At 39.5% G+C, this 15,041-nt stretch overlaps 1 long non-coding RNA gene across 1 annotated transcript; it reads right to left on the bottom strand.

Annotated features, from left to right (window-relative positions):
• Window positions 1-215: 215 nt before the first annotated feature.
• LOC120085943 (uncharacterized) lies at window positions 216-2,598 on the bottom strand. The gene is made up of 5 exons (XR_005484083.2): window positions 2,317-2,598; window positions 2,141-2,239; window positions 1,961-2,025; window positions 1,399-1,450; window positions 216-422 (listed from the first exon to the last, which is right to left on the bottom strand). It is a non-coding gene; the product is annotated as an uncharacterized LOC120085943 (long non-coding RNA).
• Between the last annotated feature and the right edge of the window lie 12,443 nt (window positions 2,599-15,041).

The raw sequence follows: 15,041 nt of genomic DNA, 5'->3' as shown, positions 1-15,041 counted from the left end.
CCTTGCTATGGTAGCAAATGGCGACGTTGAGTGTCACACCCCCTCCTAGATTACCCTTCTTAATCTAGAAGTGAATGTGACGACAATAGTTACCAACTCTTTTGTGGCTCTTACTGTCTAACTTACATCCTTAACCTGCTTAGATCCCTGGAATATATATATATAACATTCACCAAACTAATGAAACTTTAAAAACAACCTCAGAACACCAGAGATCAACAATAACATAACTACATCATATTAACACATACAGAGTTCAGCGGGTCCCAATATACTTTACTAGTCCCTAATATGAGCAACACATATGAACAGACATTTACAGAATAGACACCTAAAACTTCTCTTTAGACTTTGGACTTTTAACTAGAGTCCTTGAGTGGCAGAGCAGCATGACAACTAACCTCTGGGGAGATGACCACTATCTGGGAAAAGAAAAACATTTGAAAGAATGAGCTACTCGCCCAGTGAGTGACTTAATAAAAACATAAATCTCATGCTTAAACTGAAAGCTAGAAAACAGAATACTAGAACTAAAACAAGCCAAGAAAACATGTACATAAAAAATTTTAAACCATTGTATTTGAAAACATAAACTTGGCAACTATTATTCATGTCATCATCAACATCATATAGCATTATTTTATGCTTTGCTGGACTATGCCTTAGTCTATCAGTCTAGAGTGGCCCTCTTGCTCATTCTTTATCATCCTTTACTGCATTACTACTTAAGTAGGAAGGAACCCTTTTGTTCACTTCCTAAAAACATAATTTGCAACCTTAGTTGAGAGAGAACCTTTACTCAATTCCTCAACGTCAATCCATAGTAAGTGTGGAGTGATCTTTACACTACCAATAACAACTTTTCTTACATTCATGTGATTCTAGTTTAAGTACCGTCATACCTTAGGTACTACTGCTCAGATACCTTCTCCGTGTGCTTCAGTATCGAGCTGCTCGGATACCTTCTCCATGTCCTTCAATATCGAGCTATTCAAATTCTAGGACAAAGCTTCAATACCTTCTCATCTAGTCCTTCAATACTGAGCTATTCAAACCTAGGACTAAGCTTCAGTACCTTCTCATCTAGTCCTTCAATACTAAGTTATTCAAATCTAAGACTGAGCTTCAGTACCTTTTCAATTAGTCCTTCAGTACTGAGCTACTCACACTAAACTTGTTTATTCTTATCTCTTAATGACTTAGTTGCCCAAAAGCTTTCTATACTAACGCATCCTCTTGTTCATTGAAAAGCATAGCATAAACATTAATGTGAGATGCGTTGCCGGGTAATTATTTGAGAATAGTTGTCATAAATAGCTTTCAATAAACATACATTACTGGACATTCATAAAAATTAACAATTTACTTAAAAAATTTAAAGCATTTAGAGTCACTCACAATTTCAGGCTCGATCCTTCAGATTTATAAGCCTCTCCTAATTGAACTTGGCCTGAAAATCACATTATTAACTTATGATTATCCTCTAGATGATTATCCAGTCCAAACACTGCATAAAAAATTAACATTTTACCATAATTCTCTTAATCCCTAAATAATTTCTAAAATATCCTAACTTTACTTAAACTTCTCTAAAACCTTAATTTAGTCTACGTTTTACCCAATTTCCTCATTAACCCTAATCGAGAATTACTTAACCAATTACCGCTTAATCATCTTCAAAATTAATCTAGGATCCCAATTTCCTCCAATTCCATGCTTAAAATATCATATGAATACCAAACGACCACTACTTATGTTTGTGAACACTTTAATTACCATATATTTGGATTTTTCAGCTTCTCAACGACGGACAGAAGTCATCTTCAACCTCCAGCCCACCTTTCTTCCAAATTCGGCCAGTTTTCCGGTGAGTCTTCCGGCGACAAAATTCGCTCATTTCAGCCATACCCACTCGAATTAATTCATATAAACATCTTACCCATCCTCTAAACTATCTTACCTCACATTTTGGAGTCTTGAATCGCCCTAAATCTTCTGGAATCGGTCAAATATTTCTTGATACCCCTGTTTTCCGGCGAGAAGTTTCAGAACTTTTCCCAGCTTGAAATTCATCAATCCCTAACTATATAACCTAAAATTTCTTGCTTAAACTTTCCAATAAGCATATTAACCAACTAACCTGAGAATTTGAAGCTTTGAAAACGCTTGAATAACACCGAATCACTTCCAAAATTCACGTTTCTCTGTTCGCCCGAAATTCTGTGTAGTCTCGGTCTTCCTATTAATTAACCAATTTTCAGTCAAAAATAGCTCTAACATCCTTCAAGAAAAATGTTAGTAAACCTCTTAACTTACTAGCCTCAAAATTTCAGCTTCAAATTTGGTTTCTACAGCTCGAGAACTTCAAAACACTGAAGCCTGTTCAGACTGTCCGAAATTCAGACTTAACCTGACTTTTCATTCAAATTCCTCAACCTCCACAGCTCCAATCACTCCGGTAACGCTCGAAATTCTCTTCCTCACGTCCCTTTATAATTTCATCAAAGAAAATTAAGGTTTGCACGAGGGAATCGGTATAAATCGCTCTCATTCTCAGACTCATCACCGCCTTTCCTTTTTCTTCTTATTTCTCGCTTTATTTTATTTATTTACTTCTTTATTTATTTATTTACTTCTTTTCTTTCTTTTCTTTTTTTTTTTTAAAAAAAAAAAATCAATTCCTCTTCAAATTCCTTTTCCTTTTCCAAAATTCCACTTTTGTCTATTTCTTCCTTTTCTTTTAGATTAATTCCCTTTCTCTTCTTCTTCTTCTTTTTTTTTTTTTTCAAACTAACTTTTAACTTTAATTATTTTAATTGTTTCCTTTAGGAACAATTCAAGATCAAGAGCTTACATTGAGGATCCATTGTCCTATAAGAAGGCAATGGAGGATGTTGACCGGGATGAATGAGTCAAGGCCATGGATCTCGAAATGGAGTCGAAGTACTTCAACTCAGTATGGGATCTTGTAGATCAGCTTGATGGGGTAAGACCTATAGGTTGTAAATGGATCTACAAGCGCAAACGAGGTGCTGATGGGAAGGTACAGACCTTCAAGGCTCGACTTGTAGCAAGGGATTATACCTAGGTAGAGGGAGTCGACTATGAAGAGACTTTCTCGCCTGTTGCCATGTTAAAGTCGATCTGCATCCTCCTGTCCATTGCAACTTATTATAATTATGAGATTTGATAAATGGATGTCAAGACGGCCTTTCTGAATGGTAATCTTGAGGAGACCATTTATATGGTGCAACCCAAGAGATTCATAGCCCAAGTCAAGAGCAAAAGGTTTGCAAACTAAATCGGTTCATTTATGGACTGAAATAGGCGTCTCGATCTTGGAACATATGGTTTGATACTATGATCAAGTCGTATGGCTTTGACCAAAACGTTGATGAATCTGTGTCTACAAGAAGATCATCAATGCTTCAGTATTCTTCTTAGTGTTGTACGTAGACGATATCCTACTCATTGGGAATGATGTAGGTCTACTGACTGTAGTTAAGAACTGGCTAGCAACCCAATTCCAAATGAAAGATTTAGGAGAGGCTCAGATATACAGATCTTTCGAGATTGTAAGAAAAAAGTGCTAGCACTGTCTCAGGCATCGTATATTGACAAGATGTTGCTCAAGTACTCGTTGCAGGACTCCAAGAGGGGCCTACTGTCGTTCAGGCATGGAGTCACTTTGTCTAAGAACATGTGTCCTAAGACACCTCAAGAGATTGAGGAGATGAGACAGATCAGTCTAACCCAGGCCATTTTAATGTTGCTGACCCGTTTACGAAGGCTCTCACAGCTACAGTGTTTGAGGGTCACCTACGGATCATGGGTCTACAGGATCGCCCGCGGCTGGACTAGGGTAAGTGGGAGATTTTATTGTACTAGGCTTTTATGCCCTAGTTTATTGTACACCCCATTTTGCTTTAGGACAAGTGGGAGATTGTTGAGGTTAATGCCCTAAAGTCTCGTGTCCTGTAGTTTGTAAATAGTTTGTACAAACACTTATGTTGTGTAATATATGATATTTACTTCACATCTTGTATTTTGCTTAGTTGCTTGTTTATTTGCTTTACACAAACCAATAAACATAAAATCCCAGGTTATCTGTGGTCTGTAGTATATGGATATAGGAGGAAAACCTTATCCTGGTAACGTTACGGGGCGCGGCCCACTTTGTGGAATGGTCACAACTGTTGTGACTTGTCACAGGTGGTCTGATCCTGATCATTCATGTTGGGGACATGCGAGCGGGGGCGTCCTATACAAAGAGTTTGTATAAGACCTGACCACGAAGTGTTAACGTCTCGTTATATAACACCGTTCATGACAGAGATTTCACTTCACTAGGATGACCATAGGTAACATGACCTCAATCCTGAGTGAGTTGGGAACTCCTGCCATTGAGGGCGGTCCTTTTATTTATATGGGTGCGAGTGGCCAGGTCGTCGATTCAAACCTACCATTTTGGGGATTCGTCTGATTTGGGAGCTGGGAACTCAGTTACACAAGATGAAATTCACTCCTTCCTCGAGGTAGGGGTAAGTATATAGATGCCTCCCTTAAGGGCTGATTCCAGGGCTTGAACAATGTGGCGCCTGAGAACGGGCAGAAATGCACGTTATCATAGTGCTAAGTTCTTAAACAATGCTGACTTGGGTTGATAAAATATTGTAGATTGTGTCCAAAAAGTATTAACTTCATAACATTGCGATCGCATGCGGTCATCGCATAGAAACAGTTATTTTTCGTGTTTTTATGCAGAATATGCGTTGACGCAAGGCGAAAAGAGCGATCACAAGAGATCAACGGACGAGCATAGCATTACCGCAAGGCTTTGCAGTGATTTATGTTCGCAAACATCTGCTCAAGAAGGATTACCGCATAGAGCCAGTGCAACTTGGTGGGCGCATCTAGTGAAAGGCATAATTAATCACGATGGGACAGAAAGCTGATGTTAGTCGAATCCGAATTAAGTTGACAGCCGCTAACGATAACAACTACATCCAACTTTTCGATGACAAATATTTGGCGCATCAGTCAGAGAATTAAAATCATCCCATCCGTGCAATCATAAGAGAGAAGCCGCCTTTCACCCCGAAGCTCTATAAATATCAAAGGCATCCTTCAGAAAAAGGGTTCCACCAGTTGACAAGTTCGGAGAGTTAGCGAATTTTCCCTTAGATAGTTTAGCCTTGCTCTTAGATTTTTTCTTTTGTTTTAAGGAGGAAACGAGAGAAGGAGGTTGTGCCAACAGATCGTTCCGGTAAGCTTGGGAGAGCGCCGGAAGCTTCAAGATCAGAGAGAAGGCCGACTCCTGATCTTTTGAACCGAATAGAGATTGCCAATGTAAAAGCCTCGGTCAACAAGGGATTGCTACCAGGCTCTCTATCTTTATCTTCCATTATTTTTTGTATTCAACTCATTTATAGAAATGGAATTTTCTTCTCTATATTTGTTCACTCTCTGTTATTACGCATGAGTAGCTAAATTTGTTGAATGGGTTGAGAAGCATTTAGCTAGCTTAATTACGGATCTTCATTCTATATGATTATCTTGTATTATGTATGCTTCATTCATCCACTAGAGATACTTGGGAGGGTAGTCTAAGAACAGGATCTAGGCTTGGGAAGGTAAGATCAGAATCTAGGCTCAGGAGAGTCAGATTAGAACACATAATCAAGAGATAGGAGCTTAGGAATAAGCACTGTTTGCTATCAACGCATCACATGCATCCTAGAGATAGGATATAAATGTGTGCGGTCACCTTGCGTATGTGCATCTTGCATCACCGCATAGGAAAATAGTAGAGACTTAGGAATAAACTCTATGGACACTTTTACATTCAACACATGCGTCCTAGAATTAGGAGCATCGCATTTGCATTGGAAAATGACTTGTTGTGCATGGTTGTAGCATGATCGCATAGTCTGACGCATTCCCAAGTAACGGTAGCTAAAGACCTTCTCAACCCGTTCTTCCGCATACTCAGTGCATCTATCACACAATCAGACTTTTCTCAAATCCGCCACATTTGTCTATTTTCATTACCGCAAACAACAACTCCAACAACTTATTTATTTATTTGGTTACCGCAAAGTTTTCCTAAACATTACCACCACAACCTGTTTTCCCAAGTCTCTGAGTTCGACCCTGGACTTACAAGGAAACTCAGTGGGGTTTACACTTGGATTCCGCTGAGAAAACTTGAGTGCTCAACGCAACTCCATCAACGCATTTTATTCATAATTCCACATCATAAAAAATACTCATCAGCGCCACACACCTTCTCCTGGCCCGAGAGGTGTTCACACATAGTTGGACTATGTTGTATTGTTCATTAGAGGAATCAGTGGTACTTAAGGAGTGAGATGTAACTACAAGGGCAAAACGGTAAATTGGCCCAGCTATACTTACGAGCATCTGTGAAGGGTCATCGTACTCATGATTAGTTATATCCGATGGATACAGAAATATATCTATGGTAAGAAGAGTTCAGCTATTGGTCTTTAGTGGAAAGCCTGATAGTTAACGGATGGTGGATCTCGTGACCAAAAAGTTTAGTCAGCTATTCACGGACCGTTGGAGCTTCGAGCCACAGTTCCATTAGGTCCCCTGGGTAGCTTGGATAAATTTGAGAACCAGTGTTTGGGTTAATTTGAAATGTTCAAATTGACAAGAGGAAGTTCGATTATATATGATATAATTGGACTGGTTAATTATATATGATATGATTGGCTAAATGGATGAGATACATTATTTTGGAGGAAATTAGATATAAATATGATTTATATCAAGTAGAGGAGAAAATACTATAGTAGATATGTGATATCAAACTATATGATTAAAATATAATATGATTATATTTATTATTAATTAATTGGTCAATTATATGATAATTAAGCCAATTTATCACGTTCGAACGTGGGTTAGTGGGAATGTGTCGGTTATTGTAACCGATGAAATAAAAATGAAATTGTTTCATTTTGAATCGTACGTTCAATCACCCATTCAAAAAGAAATCAAGAGAGTGCGCTGGTGAATCCTAAACGATTGCTTAAGTAAATCAAGAGCCTATACGATAGTCACTCTCCACCTAAACGATCATCCACCTCGTGCCTAAACGATCGTACACATTCTTACACGATCGGATAGCTTCCTAAACGATTGTATAGTGTGTCGAGTTTTCTAAACGATCATATACCATTTCCTAAACGATCGTTCAATAAAACCTACACGATCGTGTAGTGTCTCCTAAACAATAAGCATCATGTTATGCAATAACGCCTTTTTCCCTCCCACTTGCTTATCGCCTACATGATCCTTTCGCCCTCCTTTCTCTACCAAATTCACCAAAGACCACGCTTTGGGTTCTCAATACCCGGGGCTCTTTTCTGGTGGTGTCGTCCCCGTGGCGTTCGTGTTCATGCGGTTGTTCGTGCTGCTGTAGTCGACGCTGCTGCTGGGCGTTGGTTGATCGAGTGGAGGATTCTGTTGCGTTGAGTTCCGAAGTTTGAAGAACATCTTCAACTGGTATGGCAACTCATTCCCTTGTTATTTTATTTTTCATAGCATGTCGATAATTACTGTTTGTTTGCATAACTGTACGTTTGAATGTATATTGTGTATTTCGGTCACGGTGAGATCAGAGCGATCCGAACGTGCTGATGGAACTCTTTGGTAAGAGATCCTTCAGTTCCAAATATAGATTTACCTATCACACTGTATTGTGATAACAGCGAGGCTATGGCAAATTCGAAGGAGCCTCGGAGTCATCGTTGGGGTAAGCACATAGAACGGAAATATCACCTGATCAGGGAGATTATGCATCGCGGTGATGTGATAGTCACGAAGATCACATCGGAGCACAACATTGTTGATCCCTTTATAAAGGCCCTCATGGCTAAAGTGTTCGAGAGTCACCTAGAGAGTCTGGGTCTGTGGGACATGCGGTATCTTTTCTAGGACAAGTGGGAGATGATACTGGGGTATGCCCTAGTTTATTGTATATTGAACTTTTTTATATTGTATTGTACATTAGTCTCCTAAGTCATTAGGACAAGTGGGAGATTGTTGGGATTAGTGTCCTAATTCTCCCGGAGTCTCGTTGTTTTATAAAGATACACATTAGTTAATGAATAAAATAAGTATTATTTAACTCTAACATTTACTCATATCCAATAAACAAAGCTCCTTGGTTATCTTATGTGAACTTAAGCATGTATATGTGATATACAAGTGGATCATGCCTTAAGTGATAACCTAAATAGGTCTATAGTGTAAGGATTAAGGTGAGATACCTGATCCCGATGACACTACGGATATGATCCACTTTGTAGAGGTTTGCAAGTGTTGTAAACTACTATAGATAGTAAATCCTGACCATTCATGTGGAAACGTGCAAGCGGGGGTGTCCTATACAAAGAGTTTCTATAAGACCTGAACCACGAGATGACTAAACTCTGTATATAATGCCATTGATACTAGAGACTTGCATCTCACCTAAACGACCATAGGTGACACAACTTCAATCCTGAGTGTTTTGGGAACTCCTGCCTTTGAGGGCGGTCCTTTGATTAGTATGGGTGAGAGTGACCAGATTGCCAACTCAACATGCCTACCTTTTTGGGGACTTTTCTGATCTGGAAACTGGAAACTCAATCCACAAGATGGAATTCACTCCTTTCCCGAAGCAGGGTAAATAGAGAGATTGCTTCTTTAAGGGCTGATTCAAGGGCTTGAACGTAGTGGCCATAGCTTCTCTTTGGAAGAGAAGACTCAGTCATAGTAGGACTATGACTTATGTTCATTAGAAGGATCGGTGGTACTTAAGAAGACAGATGTAACTACAAGAGCATAACGGTCATTGGCCCAACTGTACTTACGAGCGATCTTTGAAGGGTTGTTGATGTGTTATTTTATTAAGTGTGGAAAATGGATGATATGCGTTGATGGAATTACTTTGTGTACTCAAGTTTCCCCAGCGGAATTCAAGTGTAAATTCCTCTGAGTTTCTTGGTAAGTCCAAGGTCGAACACAGGGACTTATGAAAATAATTGCTTAGAGATTTTTATGAAAACTTGCGGTAATCGATAAAATAAATAAGGTGGTTGGTTTGTTGTTGCGTTAATGAAAATAATAATAAATGCAGTAGAGTTCAAAAAGAGTTGGCAACGGGAAATACGATGAATATGCGGTGAACGGGTTGAGAAGGGTTTCGGCTAACACTTCCTAGGTTGCGTTCATGCCTTGCGATCGTGCAATATGCATATAATAGTAAACCACCTCTCGGCGTGAATGCCACGGCTTCTAAGGCTAGAACGCATACGATAAATATGCGATAAGTCTACAGGGTTTACATATAAACCTCTATTTCTATTTATGCAATGACAACACGACATTCACATAAATATGCGACCGCATAATATTATTCCTATTCCTAGGATGCATGGGATGCAAGTTGACAAATAGAGCTTATCTCTAAGTCCTTATTTCATGTTTATACAGGCCTAATCTCGCTCCTTCAAGTCAGATTCTAACCTAGCTCTCTCGAGACATTAGGTTTTTTCTTTAGATTCTCTCTCGAGCAACTCTAAAGGGATGTTTCACACAGTATAAAACAAGACAATCGCAAGCAATGAACTTCCTAGATCATGTTAGCTTAGTTCCTCTCAACTCATTTAACTAGTTTAGCTACTCATGCGTATTAAGAGAGTGAGCAGATGTAGAAATAGAACTTCCATTGAATAGATAAAAGATGAAGTACAGAATAACAATGCAAGTATAGTAAAGTGCCTGGAGCAATTTCTTGCCACCAGGTGTTACACTGTTCTACTCGTGCTCTAAAGATATTCTCACTTTCGCGAGAGTCAACCTGCTCTCTGCTTTTATGCCCCAAGGTTCTCTCTCGAGCTGCCTTGGGCGATCTCCGTTATCACCACTCTTCTCTAGCTCCGCCGTGAAATGGCAAAGAAAACTATGAACAGAGGTGTGAACTTGTAAAGTGATGAAGTAATCGACTACTTAACCCCTTCTCTGAAGAATGCACTTGGTATTTATAAGGCATCAAAGGTGAAAGACAGCTTCTCTCTTCTGGTTGTACAGATGGGACAACTTTAATTCCTGACTGATGCGACGGATAGTTGTCATCGATGAAGCTTGATGTACTTTGTGACCGTTATCGACTGTCAACTTAATTTGGATCCGATTGCTATCAGCTTTCTATCCCATCGATCTTAATTGTCCTTTCGTCCGAATGAGCCCACCATGTTGCGGTGATTCTTCTTGGGTGGATGTTTACAAGCACGATCAATACAAAGTCTTACGCTGAAGTTGCGTTCGACCGATGTATTCCTATGATCGCATTCTTTGCATTGCGTTAACGCATTATTCTGCATAAAAATATAGAGATCAATTGCCCTAATGCGTTGGATGCATGCAAACCCAATATTGTAGAGTTTATGCTTAATGGACGCAATTTAACATATTCCATCAATGCAATTCAACATTATTTAAGAACTTAGTACTATGATAGCGTGCATTTCTGCCCGTTATCACACTCCCAAATTTAAACAATGCTTGTCCTCAAGCATAAGCTAAAGATTCTTTTAGCAAGTTAACCACAAAGATCTTTTCCAAGATTTCTCAAGAATACTTCATTCAAATCCTATATACTAGAATTTTCTTAGGTTTTATTCAAGTCTACTTTTAAAATATTTCTAAGACCTAGGGACTGCAAGTTTAACTTTCAAAAGGAATTTACTAAATTCTGAAACATCGTATGATTTATTTCAAAAAGAAAACTTCTACTGGTGTGACAAAACATTTATCCTTGCACAAAATTTTCTTTATTGCTATTTTTTTTCTTTCCTTGCGCTGATCCAAGTGTCTTGCCTTCGTTTTGGCCTGCCCCCACGGGTGTCATACAGACATTTAACTACCAGCAATGCACTCTTCTCAGACTAAACTCATACCGATTTGGCATTGGAGTTACGGTCATTGATTTATGCATTGATCTTGGTAACTTACTTTCGTTTTGGCTTGCCCCCACGTGTGTCATTCGGACATCCAACTACGAGTAAGTGCCTTTCACGACTTAACTATTATCAACATGGGTTTCCTCTTTGTGTTGACAGTGGAGTTGTTATTCTCAAAAATGTTTTTTTTTTTATATAGAACTGAAAAATAGCAAGGTCGAAAATAAATATCTCACCCCCAAATTTAGAATGCGACAATGTCCCCATTGCCAAAAGATTAAAATAAGTTATGCGATGTTCTAGAATGTATTGTAAAGAGAGTTTGAAAGAAAGCTAGCAAACCCCTAACTTCCAAAAATATTTTATGAGGTGACTATCTTAAGATTAAGTTGACTCTAATATATACGAAAGAAATAGAAGCATATTTTTCATCATTGAAATCTTACTTGGCAAAGAAACAGAATGCAGTAAACTACTAATTTTATCTACTTGTTAAATGATTGCGGTAATCAAGAAGGATGTGGTGATAAGACTTCGAAAAGCGAAATGCACTGTGATAGCACAAAATTTGAAATAGAGATAAGGAAGAGTACACTCCCAAATTTTACGCTATCGCCTGCATTGTGTTAATGCATCCATCCTTGCGGTGATCTTTCTTCTTTGGGTTGCGGTGATGGAATAAGATGAATGCTTCTTCGTGTAACATCGCTGCAATCCAGCGCCTCGATCATTGTAAGAAAAAGAAAGAAAGGGTCAAATTATTTTAAACAAAAGAAAAATCGATAACGCAAATTTAAATTTATTATATTTTTTTTTGTATAGAAATAGTACTGAAAAATGAAAAGATAGCTGAAAGATAGTGAAGATTCTGAGTAGTGGAGAAAAGAGTTGAAGACTTGAAGTTTTCCAAAACTTGCGTCCCTGAGAAATTGCGATCATGTGACAATGCAGGGACCACTTACTTCCTTCTTTATTCAAAATTTCTTAGTTCCATGGAGTCGACTTGGCGATGCCAGTCTTCTCCATGGTATACCTTTACTTGTTGTCCATTAACTTTGAATATGTTGGTACCGTTGTCATTTGATAATTCCACCGTGCCATGCGGAAGTACTTGTCGAATTATGAACGGTCCGGACCAACGAGACTTTATCTTTCCCGGGAAGATTCGCAGACGTGAATTGAAAAGCAAGACCTTTTGCCCGACTTGGAGGTTCTTACCGTATATGCGTTGATCATGTCAGCGCTTGATGCACTCCTTTTAAATTTTCGCATTTTCATATGTGTTGTTCCTCCATTCTTCTAGCTTGACAAATTGCATTTTTCGCGCTTCCCCTGCTTCCTTTAAATTGAAATTCAGTTTCTTGACCGCCCACAATGCTTTATATTCCAGCTCCAAGGGCAAGTGACACGCTCTGCCGAATACCAACGCATAGGGGGACATGCCTATAGGTGTTTTAAATGTGGTCTGGTATGCCCATAATGCATCATCAAGCTTCATTGCCCAATCTTTTCGCGAAGGTTTGACTACCTTCTCAAGTATCGATTTAATTTCCCGATTGGACACTTCAGCTTGGCCATTTGTTTGCGGATGGTATGCGGTGGCCACTTTGTGGAGAATGTTGTACTTGCGCAGCAGCTCCTTTATACTGTGGTTGACAAAGTATGATCCTTCATCACTTATGATGGCACGGGGAGTGCTAAAACGCGTGAAAATGTTTTTCTTCAGGAACTGGGAAACTACTGTCGCATCACTTGTGGCGCATGCAACTGCCTCTACCCAATTGGAGACATAGTCAACGGCTAATAAAATATAGTGCTTATCGTTTGAAGGAGGGAATAGTCCCATGAAATCGATCCCCCATATGTTGAATAATTCCAGCTCCAGGATAGTATTCATTGGCATTGCGTTCTTCCATGAAATGTTGCCAGTGCGTTGACACAGATCACACTTCATTGCGTAGTCAGCAGCATCCTTGAATAATGAAGGCCAAAAGAATCCACTTTGCAAAACTTTGGCTGCATTATGTTGTCCTCCAAAGTGCCCTCCATAAGGTGAATCGTGGCACTGTGACAATATGCGTTGTTGAGTAGCATCTGAAACACATAATCGAATGATTTGGTCTGCACCTCTTTTATATAGATTCGGTTATTCCCAATAGTAGTGTCTGCATTCATTCTTGAGCTTCTTCCGTTGATGGTAGGTGTAATCTTCAGGAAATTGTTCACTGACCAAATAATTAATGATGTCCGCATACCAGGGTAATTCTTCTATGCAGAATAGTTGCTCGTCTGGGAACAAGGCACTCACTTTAGATTCATTGCGGTCAGCCTCAGGATTTTCCAGTCTGGACAAGTGATCCGCAACTTGATTCTTTGTCCCCTTTCGATCAATTATCTCGATATCAAATTCTTGAAGGAGGAGAACCCATCTGATCAATCTCGGCTTTGCGTCCTTCTTTGTCATCAAATATTTGATTGCCAAGTGATTAGTATGAATGAGTACCTTGGTTCCCAACAAGTATGCCCGAAATTTTTCCAACGCAAAAATCACAGACATGAGCTCTTCTTCAGTGGTGGTATAATTAAGTTGAGCAGGGTTCAAGGTTTTACTCGCATATGTGATGGGGTGCAAAATTGTTTTCTTCTTTTACGCTCATGCAACTCCCATCGCATACCCGCTTGCGTCGCACATGATTTCGAATGGCAGTTTCAATCCGGCGCAATTAAGACGGGTGCTGTAATCAACGCATCCTTTAAAATTAGAAATGTGTTGAGGCAATTGTCGTCAAATTCAAACTTTCTATCTGCCTCTAGTGACGCACTCAATGGACTTTCTATCTTAGAAAAGTCTTTAACGAATCGTTTGTAGAATCCGGCATGCCCTAGGAAGCTTCGTACTGCCTTCACGTTGGTTGGAGGTGGAAGCTTTTCAATTGCGTCAATCTTTGCTTTGCTCCAACCCTTCTCGAGAGACCTTGTGCCCCAACACTATACCCTCTGTCACCATGAAGTGACATTTTTTCCAGTTAAGCACCAGGTTCGTCTCTTCACATCTTTTCAGAATTTTCTCCAAATTGGCTAGGCAGACTTCATAAGTGTTCCCATAAATGGAGAAGTCATCCAGAAATATTTCCACTGAGTCCTCGAGATAATCTGAAAAGATTGCCATCATGCACCTCTGGAATGTGCTTGACGCATTGCAAAGGTTGAACGGCATGCGGCGGAAAGCGAATGTCCCATATGGGCAGGTGAATGTGGTCTTGTCTTGGTCTTCAGGAGCTATCATGATCTGGTTGTACCTGGCGTATCCATCCAAGAAACAGTAAAAATCATTCCCTACCAATCTATCCAGCATTAGATCGATGAATGGCAGAGGGAAGTGATCCTTCTTTGTGGCCGCATTCAATTTGTGGTAGTCCATACATATGTGTCATCCAGTGATGGTTCTTTGCGGTATTAATTCATTGTTCTCATTGGGGACTACCGTCATTCCGCCTTTCTTCGGCACACATTACACGGGACTGACCCACGTGCTATCTGCAATGGGATAGATAATGCCCGCATCTAGCCACTCGATAATCTCTTTTTTGACGACCTTTTTCATCGCAGGATTAAGTCTGCGTTGATTCTCAATGGTTGCTTTATGGTCGTCCTCAAGACGAATATGGTGCATGCAGTATGCGGGGCTAATTCCTCTGATATTAGCGAGCGTCCAGCCGATTGCTCGCACATGCTTTTTGAGAATGCTCATCAATACATTCTCTTGATCTGCATTGAGCGCAGAGGAAATTATCACTGGCAGCTTCTCATTCTGCCCCATAAATGCATACTTCAGACGTGTTGATAGGGTTTTTAGTTCAAGGGTTGGTGGCTCCACGAGAGAAGGTTACGTTCTTCCACAATGGAATCTGATAAGTGAGATTTTGAGTAAGTGTTTACATAATCTTCTTCTGTCCGAAGATCTAATCTCACATATCCTGCTATTTTCCATGGTAATTCTGATTTATTGGCAAAGAGGCGAAGAAATGGATTCATCATTCAATTTGAATCACTTCAAGAACGAGA

Source organism: Benincasa hispida, chromosome 9, assembly GCF_027475165.1.
Source record: "Benincasa hispida cultivar pf3 chromosome 9, pf3_genome.v1.1, whole genome shotgun sequence".
NCBI classification, from domain to species: Eukaryota; Viridiplantae; Streptophyta; class Magnoliopsida; order Cucurbitales; family Cucurbitaceae; genus Benincasa; species Benincasa hispida.
This window is presented reverse-complemented; position numbering and strand designations above follow the sequence as displayed.